This window comes from Apis mellifera, linkage group LG2 (assembly GCF_003254395.2).
Source record: "Apis mellifera strain DH4 linkage group LG2, Amel_HAv3.1, whole genome shotgun sequence".
Taxonomy (NCBI): Eukaryota; Metazoa; Arthropoda; class Insecta; order Hymenoptera; family Apidae; genus Apis; species Apis mellifera.
The window spans coordinates 5,414,320-5,429,086 of record NC_037639.1 but is presented as its reverse complement, the minus strand read 5'-3'; the positions used below and the strand labels follow the sequence as shown (position 1 = coordinate 5,429,086).

Below are 14,767 nucleotides of genomic sequence, written 5' to 3'. Positions count from 1 at the left end.
AAAGCTTTTGCACTACATATTTTGGTAAAAATTGATTCGATCGTGTTTAACGTTTATTAAAGAAATGATATTTTTGAAGGTTTTATTAAAATCTATGCAATATCTATTTATTTATTTATTTTTTTTTAATCGTGCAATCGATCATTTTTACAAAAATGATTATAATGTATTTTTTTTTATCTGTAATTTGATTATTCTGAGAAATATTTCAATTCCTTAGAAATGTAATAATACGAAAGACAAGGGGAAAAAAGAAGGAAAAGAAATATTTTTATTTATAATATGTAAAAAGCCTACATTTACATTTTTCGAAATAATTCGAGGAATCGTTAGAGATATGACACGTTCCTTATATCTCGGGATAATCTGGGGAATTCCTTAAATGTTCATTCGGTTTTCGAGCCGAATGTCATCGTAAAGCGTTAATTTATTCAGTGACTGAGCAGTTATGCCCGCATATGGGAAAAATGTGAACCGGAAAACGTATAAACTAGCAGCTGAACTTTTATGCGAAGGGGGATCTCTTTCCCTCTTTCGATGATCCGCGCATCAAGTTGAATTATGCGCAATTAAATAAAATCTCGATTAATTTATCGATCGAAAACTAAATTCCTCTCGTAATATTGGTTGATTGAAGGATAGGGTCTCGACTGAGTGAAAATCAACGTCGGTTTCCTGGATACACGATGATAAATTTGAATGACACCAACATGTCTGGCGTGTTCCGTTTTATTATATCTGAAAGGGGTACACACCGTTGATCGAAAGTTTGAAATTGCTTTCCGAATACGTCGAATTTTCAATTAATTTTAATCACCGATACGAAATTAATACATGGTTGGGCTCGGAGAAAAATTTATTATTATTTGTTTCCTAATTTTCTTCAAAATTTTTGAATTCGAAAATATTAATAATTGACTTTTCTGGAAATCGAATGGAAAGTTTCGTGTTAAAAAAACGTTTGTTGTTACGTAAAATTTTTGTTATTTGTGCGATTATATTATGTATAATGTAATTTTAAACTTTTGATCGATAAAACGTATACGGCTCGATTCGTTAATAATGGATTGATCGACTAGCAAATCGGATTAATTTTCATGCAACCGACGCCACGTCCAATGACGTTCATTTTAGGAAAATAATTAATGCAATGAGATGTCTAGAGAAGAATTGATAAGTTTTCCATTATGGAACGATGTTCAGTTTGGAATGAGGATGTTAATTATCTCGGTTTTTCTTTGGATATTAATATTAATTAGGACAAATTTGGAGATAATAGAATATTTGTGTGGATAGTTCATTTGTTGCATATTTTTAAATAAACGAAAAAGATATTGTGGAAGAGACTATATATATATTTAAAGTGTGTGAGTTTAGGTTTATTAAATAATATAATTAATTATATATGTTCTTAATTTGCAAAGATAATTGGAAGGAGATAGGCATTAAGCACAGAATTCATTTAGATTCTTTGGATTAGTTTCTTTAATTACTTTTGTTATTTTTATTTATTCTTATCTACCTTTAATTATTTTTTATTTCTTGGCAATTGAAATGTAATTCGTAAATGTAATTAAAAGGATTGTATCTGATATTAAATTAAGACGAAACTAGAAATTTAGTTTCATGTAATAATTAATTAATATTTTAAAATTTCACGAATATAAGTATATAAAATATTAATAAACCTGTTTTCAATTTTAATTGCATTTGTGTATTAAAATAAAAACAAACTTTACAACGAGTTTTATATAAATTGGAAATAGAAAAATATTTAAAAAGTTTGAACATAAAAAACCAGTAGTTTATTTTCGAAAAGGCATTCATTAAGAATTAACGAATCAGTTTACTTTAATAATCTCGTCAAAAGAATTCGCCAATAATTAAATTAATTAAAGATTGTCAAAAATACATCGAAAACTGGAAATATTTGAACAGATCCTATTAATTTTCACGTTCGTTTCGTGTTAATTGAAAGGAAAAAAAATTTTTGAATTTGTGTCGAATATTTTTTGAACAAGTAGCAAGTGTTTGAAGAAATATAATGTAAAACATTTTGTTTACGCTTTATAAACATCGTGAAAACCAGCGTTTACAACGAGAAAGCATTTATGAAAACCGAGAGTACTATAATTAAAAAATTATCAAAGACCAGCGAATGTTTTAATAAGGTATTTTTTCAACAAGTCATTTTCCTTTTATTTTCTGCATTTAATCTTAACATTAAAATACAATAATTATGAGAATATAATCTCTTAAAATAGGAACAATTAACATTAAAATCGCATTATCAATGATAGATATAAATAAAATAATGAACATGATGATAAATGGAGATTGATCCATTCCAAATTTTCAAATAACATCCACTTTCTATTTTTTTTTTTTTTATTATAATTACTCTAAATTTATATCTATTTAATATTACGAATTATTTTAAGGAAGCTAAGTTTTATTTATTCATGATCTCTATCTTCATTAACGATATAAAATAAACTTCATTATACACACTACAATATAACCATTCACATCTTGTTGATTGGCAGTGAAATCTTGCTTATATATACAGTATAACCGTTGCATTGATAATAAACAGGGGTTATAATCGAGCAATGACCGAGAGATGGAGCAATCTGCATTAAACATTTCCACGGTCCATATCTAGATCGCTGGCTAATTTCTGGCTGCTTTCAATGCTAAAATTGCCACGGAAGAAGAATAGAAGATTTCATACAGTGGATAAAATTAAAGAGAACGTAACGAAGAGAAGAAGAATTAATGTCAATCCGAAGAAAAAAGGATTTCGCGGAAATTAATTTGAAAAATTAAGAAGGAAAGATGTGTGATCGAATAATAAAATTTTTAATCTAATGGAAAACTAATTAATAACAATTAATTAGCGGATTTGATTAAATTAGATTTGAAATTTACGTGAAAAGGAGAAGATAAGAAAGAATGGCGCGAAAGGATACGAGAATATTGAAGAGGAAAATGGGGTTAAAGGAAAACTAAGAGGTCATTGGCTCGTACATCTTTATCTTTTTAACATTAAATAGCTTGATACAGTTCTGAACAGACGTTTTGTACACCTACTGACAAAATATAGACCGAAGATATCTCGTGATTCAGCCTTCCGGTTCATCCAGATATTCCATCATTCGTGTGTACTATATTAGACACAAAGGAGCATACAGATACGCAGTATCGTATCTTTCAAAATGATAATTGCAAGATACCTAATTTCACAATTTCTATTCAACATTTTTCCCCCCCTCTAAAAGAAAAAAGTTACTTTAGAAAAATAACACAACGAAATATCGTAATTATCATAAATCTAAAAATAATTTTCCAATAATTTGGAATAAATTAAGGGAACCCTTTCCCTTCACCTCATTCTCTCAATTGAATCTCTATTTCCAACCACCCCCGCAAACCTTTCGAACAAAATTCGAACAAAATAAATAAATAAAACCGTACACCCGCTCACATTCGAACACGCGGCTCGAATCTTAATTCGAAACGACTTCCTCGTGGCGAGGAACAACCGGAATCGCATCTCGATGTTTTCGCGTTAGCGACATGCGTACGGTGTTGAATGCAGCCACGCGCATAGATTAAAATTGCACGTGGGCGCTGTGCTCGCGCTTGCATCCACGTTTTATATAGGCGTGTGCACAGATACATATATATACACAAGGAGGTTCAATTAAGCGCGGTCTCGCGACGGATCGAAGCTCGTGGGGTCAGTGCTCGGACCTATTTCAACGACGTTGAGCCGCCTTCATTGGCTAAATTCTATTATTTATTTACTGGTGTTGCTGCTCTGCCTCTTCGAGGGTTTGAGAGAATGGAAAAAGTGGCTTCCATGGCTTCGAAAAGACTATCATCCTCGCGTGGCCGCTGCTAACAGGTAAACGAGAGGTAGGGGGAGGGGGGTTGAACTATGAGGGTTTGGAAATGGGATTAGGGATTAAGGAGATTGTCGTAGAGATTCATAGTGAAAAATGGTGATGATAATTGTGGAAGTTGGAGGGATTCTTTATGATAAGAATTAAGGTATCTTAAGTTTTGGAAGGTAGAGATTTTATTAGGAATAATTTGTGAAAGGTAATATTGATGATATTGGTAGGAGTAGAAATGTATTTTCATAAAGATTTTTTTATTATCCATCCAATATATATTCTGTTATTTTTTACTCTTATTTTGTAAATTTTATTCAATGACAATATTTTAGAGCAATCGAGTGTTGTAATTCTTTTTACGATGACAATTTTATGAAAGTATAATCAATATGATTAGTTGGCGGATTATGTATATAATATTATGTAAAGTAAAATTTTATTGATGTTAATTTCTGTACGATTTTACAACCATAGAAGTCGTAATGATATAAGGCACGAGTTAATGTAATGTAATGGTTTTTATAGGTTGTATATTAAATTTGATAAAAATATATGAAATGAAATTTATTCGATAGGGGATTTTGGAATAACAAAAATGACATTTAACGCGATTGTGACAGCGTGTATAATCTAAAAATAATATTTAAAAAAAATATATATATATATATATATTTAAATCTGTATATACTGATACAAACTGGACGTAAGATTTAAGAAGAAAATTTTATTTGGATTCATATCGTTTTACAAAAATCTGAATAATTCTCCCTCTTAGTCATGTAGGGACGTATAAGCAGAATGTATTATAAGCAGGATTTTTAATATTAGCTATCGACTTGCCGGTATTTGATTACTGGCTTCTGCTAGTTACAAGAATCCAAATATGCGATGATAATGCCCATTTAAATTTTATGCATTTGTTACTGACGCATACGGTAGCGTCTCGTCGTTTTATGTCCATTCACCGTTTCGTTGATCATCGAGTTATATGGATGATTGAAATGTTTGGATAGCAATAAAATAAAGATCCGCGTAACATTCTTATTTTATTTTAACTTTCGGAATTCCTATTCGATTTCTTTCCACTTGCAATATCCTTTATGATATCCCGATAATGAATTCGCGCACGCGAGAAAAAATTTCAGAGGGAAAAATTCAATATTTCGAAAAATCCTATACCTTCTTCTCGTATTTTCTAAGTCGAATTCTTGTTCTAATCATCGTTAAACTTATGCAGAGTAACTTTCATTTTTCTTCTTCTTCTTCTTCTTTTTTTTACTTGATAACATTATTCGACTTTGATTATTCTTCATCTTTACGAGATCGATTTTCCCTTAACGATACAAATATTTTCAAAGGTATTCAAAGGTAAAAAATTACACGATTCTCAAAAAAGAACTAATTATTCGCAAATTTTCCGCACATTTATTCATTATCACTTTCTATTTCGCCAAATATATTCTGTTCAAAAACGTGCACAAAGCAACATACCCGTTACTTTCAACGATAATTCCGCGAAACTGCGTCAAAGTAAAGGGAACAAGAGGCATCTAAGCTCGCGTTGAACTTTTTTAACGAAGCCTCATCTCCCCTCCCTGAACTTCTGGGTGCAGCTTTCTCCTCTTGCAGCTTTTCGAGCGCGAACGTTTCACGCGCTCCCCAGGCAAAAAGTCAACTCGACCGTCTAATTACAGTCGGTTCTCTAGGAATTAAGTTGGCGTTTAGAAGGCCTCGGTTTTCTCTCGCGTCTGAGCGCGCTGTGATTTTCAACCGATTAAACCGGGCAAACGCGATTTGAGCCGAGCGACCGAATTAGCCCAGCTCGGACTTCGTGGCCACTCCTGAAAAACCTGGTTCGCGATCGATATAATAGATCCTATCTCCGTGTAACAATATTCTCTGTGATCCATTTCTTTTTTATTCTTTCGAGGAAAGAAGAGTAGAACGATACGTTCGATCAGAAATAAATTCTTGTTCATATTTTAAATTTTCAAATTCTTCTTTGCTGTTTTGTTTGATCTGAAAGAATAAATAGATATAATTGCATAATAGTTAAGGAAGAACGTTAAAGAATTATATGGAGGATTGTAGAGTTTATTGGCAAATTGAATGAAAAATATTTAACAGAAGCAGCATGATACATACGTTCGATGAAATATTAATAAGAATGTTAGAATTGCGAAATCGTTGGCAATCTCTGTGTTCCTACATTCTCAAGACAATAGGATCGATTAATAGAATTCGAGACGAAAAAGGAAGCCATTGAATGCAAAGGTTATATATTCTAATACATGTAAAACGATACTTAATTATGTGAATCGTGAATCTGTGAGTGTTTATTTTTCAAACTAACGCTTCATTCAATTCTGAACATTCACCATTTCATTACACATAATAATCCTTCAATGAAAAACCTGCCCAATACCCGTTCGATCACTTTCAACTGTAAACTAACAACATTTAAAAAAAATAATTCTTTCTTTCTTCGTGTATGTACATATATACCGTAGAATGAACATCACGCAACGAATCTGATTAGAAATTCTTTAATTACGAAATTTGAAGTAATTAGCCGACGATTAAGGCTTGTTAACGTACGATCGAGAGTTTTAACACGCGAAAGTAAACTCCACGTTCCTTCATGTATGATTCAAGAGTTTATTGCCTTGATCCGCGTGCAAAAAAAGACTCTTTAAACCACGGATAGAAATTGCAAAAAAAGAAAAAAAGAAGATAATGGATGATATATAGAAGTAAACATTTTATCACGAGTGAAAGATGGATTCCTTTTGTAATGAAATAAAAATTGAAACAAATTTTTAATATTTTGCTCGGAAAGAAATTGGCGAAAGATTGTATCGTGGAAAAAATAAGAAGAAATTAATGCAAAATTAATTGATTAAACATTACGTCCTCTATGTCCATTATTTTTTTCCACCTTGTATATATATAGATGTACATTTATGGATAATTTCATCGCGTTCGAGCTTTCACGATCCGAATCAGCTTCGAAGAGCGCGCGTAATTCCAGGCGAAAGGAAAAATTGCGCGATGTCGTAACACGAATTCAATTCACGGTCGAACTGGCTACTGCAAGTAAATGTTGAAATTCTTTGCGAATTTTTAGTTTCGAAGCGAAAGAAAGGAAGAGAGAAGCTGACTCAACGTTGGAGCACTTTAAACGGATTGTTTCTTGTGTGCTCGACGGGATAGAAACTGGAGGGTAGTTGGCTCCTAGAAAGAAGAGATAATAGATTGGCAAAAATGAAGGAAGGAATTCAAAGCTTGCTAAAGATTGGTATTTCGTGAATTTATCGTTTTCAGGATTTAATCTTTCATTGCCAATTCTTCATACTTACTTCCTTTCACTTTGGATCAATAGGATAGAGTAAAAAAATATCAATTATGAAGTGGAAAAAAATTATATGATATGAATTAAATGCACGTATCACTTTCTTCTTTACTATTATTTTGCTTCAAGAGGAATTTTCTCATTGTCCATTTCGCACAATCTCTGCCTACTATGATTCGAGCTATACCAAAGAATAAGAAACCTTTATTTTGTAAAAAAACTAGTATGGAAATATTATCTTACGACAGATCTTGTAACAAGACAGGGAGAAAATAGTTCTGTCGGATAACCGATGTCGTTAGCTAAGTTTTCACCGTGCATCTCATATTCACCAGTCACATAAGATTAAGTTGGCGTGTAACGTGTAGGTTATTCCAACCTACGCGAGACAATAATTTCACTTTATCAAGTGTGGCTAACAACCTTTTCCATCCTTTATTTTTATCGTTTCATTTGAGCGAGAAATGATAAATTAATTATACGTATAGATAGTGATGGGCACGAGTGTATCCCTCAAGTATTTTGAAGAGAAAGAAAGAAAGAAATAAGTGAAATGATAAATTCCAGTTTAAATTCCAGAGAAAAATAATTTTAAATGGAACGATTTTTGAATATTGCGAATACTATAAAAAGATTTTCTATTTGCAAATAAACTATTTTTTGTTGGCAAGTTCACACATAATTTCAATATAATTAGATAGGCGCATAGAATTTGGAAGAAGTTTAATAATTCATGCCATATTGAGATATAGGTCACCGGAAAGATCGGCCGAGTGGAAAACTTTAATTATGCATGCGGAATAGTGACAAAAGACAAGGGATCCCCTTTCTTTACTCGCAGATATTTTATGCAGCCTCGTGTACTTTTTCTATCGGAATCAGATCTTGTTATCGATTCCAATTAATTCGAATTCCGAATTATTTCAGAAATTCTTGCGACAAATAAAATGAAATAAAAACGTTTCGTTTGTGAAAACATATTTTTCAGTAACAAGAAATCGTTCCATCATTTTTTTTCTTTCTTTTCCATTTCCACAGAATTATTTTCTAACTTAAAAAAAAAAAAAAAAAACAACCGGGTTTTTAATAAACTCGATTTTTCGCTTTTATCGTTATTCGATCACAGGTGGACGGTCCAACGTTTTAACAGGGAGAAATGTATTATGTAAATAGCGGTTTGACTTACGGTGGAACATCTGTTGCCTCGAACCATGGTATGTAATATCAAAAATTATAGACGTGGCGCGGCCATTTGACTTGGGGGGAAGGGTCGGGGAAAGTCGAAGAAACTTCGTAGTACGGGTTATGTCATGTTCAATAGAAACGTGTAAAGATGGCCACCGATTTACTAGAATGCGAGAAACGTTTCTCTCTCTCCCTCTCTCTCTCTTTCTTTTTTATTTCTTTTGTTCGAAATAATGAAGGCGTAACTGAGGAACGAGTGGCAATGCGAAGGAAAGCAGAGCGAGTTAGTTGGAAACTTAGTTGCTTCAAGCAAATTGCCACTTACCGTGTTTTAATGCATCGTCTTCGAGGAAATTTTCTTGGACGATGGAACAAATAACCACGATCGATGTGGAGGATCTTTTTGTTGAGGATTAATTGGAAGAATGTGCTACGATTGTTTAATTTTTTCCTTTTTCGATTGCTATCTGGAGGAAAAATTTTTTTATACATTAATAATTCATCGAATATTATTATTTCCACGATTTACTTTACTTTATGGTGATTTTGCGACATTTATTTTTAAGATAAGATTTGTTTAATGTCGCGTAAAATAGTACATTTCGAAGACGAAGATTTTCTTTTACGTACAAATTTATCTTAAAACGAACTTTTCGGAAATAAATTTGTCTGTTCGAATAAAAGTTATCGATATTTACTAGGATAAAGATATTTTATTGATCGGTATAAATATACGATAGTGAAATGAATATAGAAATAAAATGGATAAATATTATTACAGGTAATCACAATGGTTAATTGTATTGCCAACACTCGAGATAAAATATACATATTCGTTTAAGAGTGCGTTTCTTTAAAGCGATTGGTCATAAAATTTTCTGATCGTGATTTAGTTTATCGTGTGTACACGTCCGATAATTTGTAGTCGAATCAACGATAGGTTCAGATTACTCATACAGTTCCGTTTCGTGCCACGTATAAATTTATTTATTTCTTTCTTCCCCCCCTTTTTTCTATTTTTAAAAAATCTTTTCACCGATTATTCATCGATTTACAAATCGAGATACACGTATACAACATATATCTGTACTTTAAACCTGCGTCGATAAATATCCTATTTATCTCGTTCCTTCTCGGGCCTCAATCTGAAAACCGTGTCAGGTGTTTCACTTTCGATCATGGATTTCGATCGTGATTACTCACCGAGTTACAATTTGCTACACGAATCGTATATAAAATATTTATTTACAATATGATTGTATCGTAATAATTTAATTTTAATATCAAGATAATTATTATTTTTCAAATAGCATCGATCTTCAAGGAACAATAAATCGATATCATTCCGTTCAATTTATAATTTATTACATCCCGATAAACGATTTTAAAATTTCAACGAGTGTAAACTAAATACAACTATATCTCCAAAACTCCAAATCTTTAATTACTTAATTGCCTCGAAGATGAACATTCATCTTCAGATAAACGTTGAGCTATCATCGAACAATCGAGACCTCGAAGTCGTGTTTCCATTCCCATCGTGCAATAATTTTTCCAAGATTAATCTCCCTCGAATTTTACCCATTTTCTATGGTATGCGATAAAATATTTTTCTTCGATCTCATCGTATACCATTGAACGTTATGCGTGTGTGTGTGTGTATCACGCGCGACACCATCTCGAGTGAAAGTACTCGGAATTCTTTGCGGCCAGTTTGAGCCGAGGGTTCGCCTCTGAAGAGGCTTACGCAACGCGGTATAGTAACAGGTGTATTACCTGTGTAATAACGTGGCCGAGGCTCGTTCGCACTTACGTACTTGCCACGTGTGTAAAAATGCACACGATTCTCTCGAGTTACACCGCAGTACAGTATTTTTCTCCACGTTTCGAATTGGAGCACGTGGCTAGAAAGAGAGAGAGAGGAGAAGAAAGGGTCAGGAAAAGAATTAGGAAAGAGAAGTCGAGCAGTTCACTATATTCTCGTGATAAAGTTCTCAGGTTACTGGAATTTAATTTCCTTAATGATTTGACTTCCTCTTAATGATCTAGCTTAATTAATCCTGAATGACTAATCTTCAATGATTTAAGTCGTTCATTCTGACTCTAGCCTCCAAGTTTAGCCTTAGGTATTCCAGCTTTTAATAGTCTAACTAGTCCAATCCTCTGTCTCCCAATGGTTCAACCTCTAATAATATATATATCCCTCGATGATCTATTTTTAAAACTCAATGGTATTTTATCCCTCAATGAGACTAAGATAAAAATAATTGAAAGGTTATAATTATAAGAGGTATATGAACAATTTTTATTCATAGATAAATCAAGAAGAAAACAATTTCTTTGTGCAGATTTATATCTTAATCTTGAGTTCAGGTATTTCTTGTTTTAATCATCCACCTATTTCCTCGCACTCCGTAGAATTCAATGCAACTTCCATCAGTACGCTCTCGTTTTAAATCTATAATTTGATTCGCAATACTCGTTATATCTCTATCCAATCCCGTCTCGAAGTCACCATTTACAAAGAGTTTTCCTTTTAACCGAGAACTCAATCTGGTTCTAGATCTTTGAATATTCTTTGTTTGCTATTTCAATTCAATTCACTCCGCAAATATATATATATACGTATGTATATTTTGAAGACAAGTTCGAATTCACAGAGCGCGCACATATATCTGAATCGTAAATGGATTGGATACTTTCACGTTGTAACAATTTTTCTTTTCCCCGATGGAATTTATCGGTGGAATTCTTGAAAGTGGAAGTGCTTATTGAGATAAATTAGAGCGATAAAACGCGATAAAAATTGTCGACACGTTGAATTCAATAAGAGAGAGAGAGAGATAAGAAACGATTAATGAGAGTTATAAGGGGAATTGTTCGTTAGAGTTGAATTAAAATTAAAATTATGATACTGACAGAAGTTCTCGGAATTAAGTATTGATTTATTGATCAATACAGCGAGTGATAAACACATCATTGGCAATTATTAATAATCGACTTTGGCGCAATTGATTTATTATCGTCTTACTTGGCGTCTACCAGAGGAATCTTTCTTAAACAGTTTCAATGATGCAGCCGTTCAAAGACCGCGATTACTTAAATCGATAAGTAATTAATACAAAGTATACAGACAGACGTATAAATTTAATCATCGTTCCAATGATATATATATATATATATATATATTTGATCCATTGAAAATTCAATCCTCTACCTTCTTTTTCAATTTTACTTTCATTTCTATATTTTTCTCCCTCGCATGCTTTCTATCGTAACATACTTTCTACCATGTTTCTACGAAAAAAGAAATTGATACACATATTACGAGCAAATATCCACTTTGAGAAAATTCCACGTTCAGATAAATGTTTATTTCCAACATTTGATTCAACTTTCGTTTCAATTTTCGCTACTTCTTTTTTTATTTCTCTTAGTTACACATTTACTTTCTATCTATACTTCGTACTACGGTTATGAAAAAAATAATAAATATCTATCTATCAAGAAAGCGACTCGTATGCGTATTATCGAAAATCAACCATGCAGGAAATCAATACTCGCGCGAGTCGAAAGTACCAACATCCTCCGACGATCCGATTTTTCCCAACCTCTTTATTCTGAGAGAAAGAGAGAGAGAGCGTGGTTACACGTTGACACTCGCGATTGATTCTTGGTAAATTACGCCCGTCACATTATATCAATCGTTTAAATTGCCGGTTGTGCAAGGAATGCGACTGAATCTCGGCCCACAATGCGCATACCGGCATCGACGTGTCTATTGAAACGCTCACGTGCAAATTGCCGCGAGATCCGATCGTTGTGTTTTCATCCAAGTAGCCGTTGGATGTGTTCCGAGAAACTTGGAGGCTACTTGGACGGAGACAAGAGCGTTTCTCTCCTCGGCGAAATAATTGCACTGCCTGAAAATTATAGAGTTAATCGAGAAAGCGAAGATCGACGCTTTTGAAAGTATAATTTAAAAAAATAAATAACACTTGATTTGAATTAGTTTGTGGAATATTATTAATATCGTATAAATGGTATATGAATATATGTAGCTGAGAAGGATAATTTCGACAATGGACATTGAATCGAATATTCCAATGATTAATTAAATAATATCTTCGTTTCGATTCGCAAAAATGGGCATTGGTTGTTTTCGATACGTGTACAACAGCAGAGGAAGCAATTACAAAACAAACAATCTTAATTTTATGTACGTAACGTAGTCGATATTGGCGTATTGTCGAGGAGCTATCAACGTGATTAATGCAACCCCGAGAGAGGGAATATACATAATACAAAATCGACGGAAGCAACGGGTGACTGGTAACTGATGAAACGGCTATAAAAGCCAGGCGAGCAAACATTGGAGCAAGTTCTTCGAGCAAAGAACGATTAGAAACACCGTGACCAAAGCCATTTCATTTCTCAGCCGTGTGGAATTCGTGTTAACGAGTAATTGAATGTAAAGGGGCGTTCACGATGGTTGTCGCGCCACAATTGGAACATTAAAGAAGAAATATCTTCCGTGGCGGGTAGAATAACCGTCAAATTGCCGATCAAAAGGCCGAATTTCCACTACTTGTAATTTATGAGCGAGGCGTAATTAAGTAGCGTTTCGCATTTATCCGAAACATCGGTGCTCTTTCATCTTTTGAATGGTTACAAATGGAGAGGCGATTTATTTCTCGTGATAAGTGCGATAGGTGTGATATGTTCGAGAGGAAAGGATAAGGTGATTTCTTTTTCTCTTTTTTATGAAATATTAACAATTATGTAACAAAATATAAAATATATCATTGTATTAATATATTTGATTGGCAAACAGAACGTTAGAAAATAGAAAATATAAGATTTCCTAGATTAAGAAAGTATGATGAGGGTATCAAAATTCATGGAGCAAACGCAAGGATGTGCAAAAATAGATGGAGAATCTCGAGTGGTAATTTTTTTAATGTTTAAATTTCTAGTTCTAGATCTTGGCTGGAATCATAATAATTACTTGTGATTATTTTCAACTGTAATTTCGAACGATCGTCGAGGATAATCGATGCCTGCATCACGAAAATCCGTAAAATTGCATGAAAATCATTGTACCTTGATTACTATCAGAGCCCATTATCCGTAGATTCCGATGCGAATTATTCGAGACCCCGAGGCTCCTTCGTATCTAGAGCTTTTCATCTAAAGTATCGCCTCTGAGGTGTACAGTTTCTTCTGGACATTCTATATTCCGGGGAATATATTCGTAGATCTCGACTCACCGTGTCTTTTAATCACTTCATTTAAACCACGGTCCTTACGGTTGATTTAATGAAAGGAATATTTCAAGTGCGCCGAGAGATATATTTTAGGTCAGCTTTATGAATCGCAGCGATTAAACTCTCTCTCGTATAATTTCCAATGAGTTTTATGAATGGAAGAATGTGAAGTATTGGAAATAACGATTCTCTCTCTTTTTTTTTTCCCTTCGAAATCTCAAGTTATTGCTGAATTTTACGAAATGATGAAATGTAATCGAATGCTGTGATATATATCTTTTTAATATACGTTAAAGCTATGATGCAACCTCGGTGAAATATCAGTAGAGGGATTCGAAATTTATCCAATATTGAACGGAAGAATAAATATACCAGAATTCTTCCTCGATTTTATTACGGTGTATGCTCTTTTATATGGATTCTAGGATCGATTTGCACGAGTGAAAGGATGAAGAACGTGTCTGGCACGCGTCATCGCTGGATGGAAAAATTGCAACTGCATTTTTGTAAAGATTATACCTTAGAAAAATTTTCGTCGAGAACGATTGAAATTGTTGGGTGCACTTCTGGATTATGGTATATAATATTATAGACGAGGTTGAAAAATTTTAATATTAACATGTATGAGTCTCATACACATATATATTATTATAAATAATGCTATTTATTATAGCAACAAATTCTTATTGACACTGAAATATAAAATATATATATTATACTTGATTTTTCAAAATAATGTTATAATAACATTATATAAGATAGTAGCATCAAGATTGTATATATAAAATTTAAAATAAATTGGACGATAAAGATAAGAAAATATTTTTTATAGAGATGTAAGAAAAGTATTCGAATGCATCCATTATTTTTCATGAGTATTTCTTTTTTTGCAAACGAATAATCAAAGCTTCATTAACATTCTGAATATATATTTCTTCTGCAGTTACATCTACATTTTCCCATCCTTTTGTTTTGATATTTTGAAAAATAAAAAATTTCTAACGACTCAGCAAGAGATAATTATCTCTCTTAAGCAATCTACGCGTTTCTTCTTCTCTATT

At 32.8% G+C, this 14,767-nt stretch overlaps 1 protein-coding gene across 3 annotated transcripts in view; it reads left to right on the top strand.

Annotated features, from left to right (window-relative positions):
- The window catches only part of LOC408714 (uncharacterized protein DDB_G0286591), a 98,048-nt gene that overhangs the window by 52,676 nt on the left and 30,605 nt on the right, over positions 1 to 14,767 (top strand). Inside the window, exon 1 of one of the 3 annotated variants that reach the window (XM_026446397.1) lies at positions 3,893 to 3,910. The exons of the other annotated variants lie outside the window; for them this stretch is intronic. The gene's annotated coding sequence lies outside the window, so the exon portion shown is untranslated. Of the gene's footprint in view, positions 1 to 3,892; positions 3,911 to 14,767 lie in introns of those variants that run through there. 3 annotated transcript variants of the gene reach the window in all.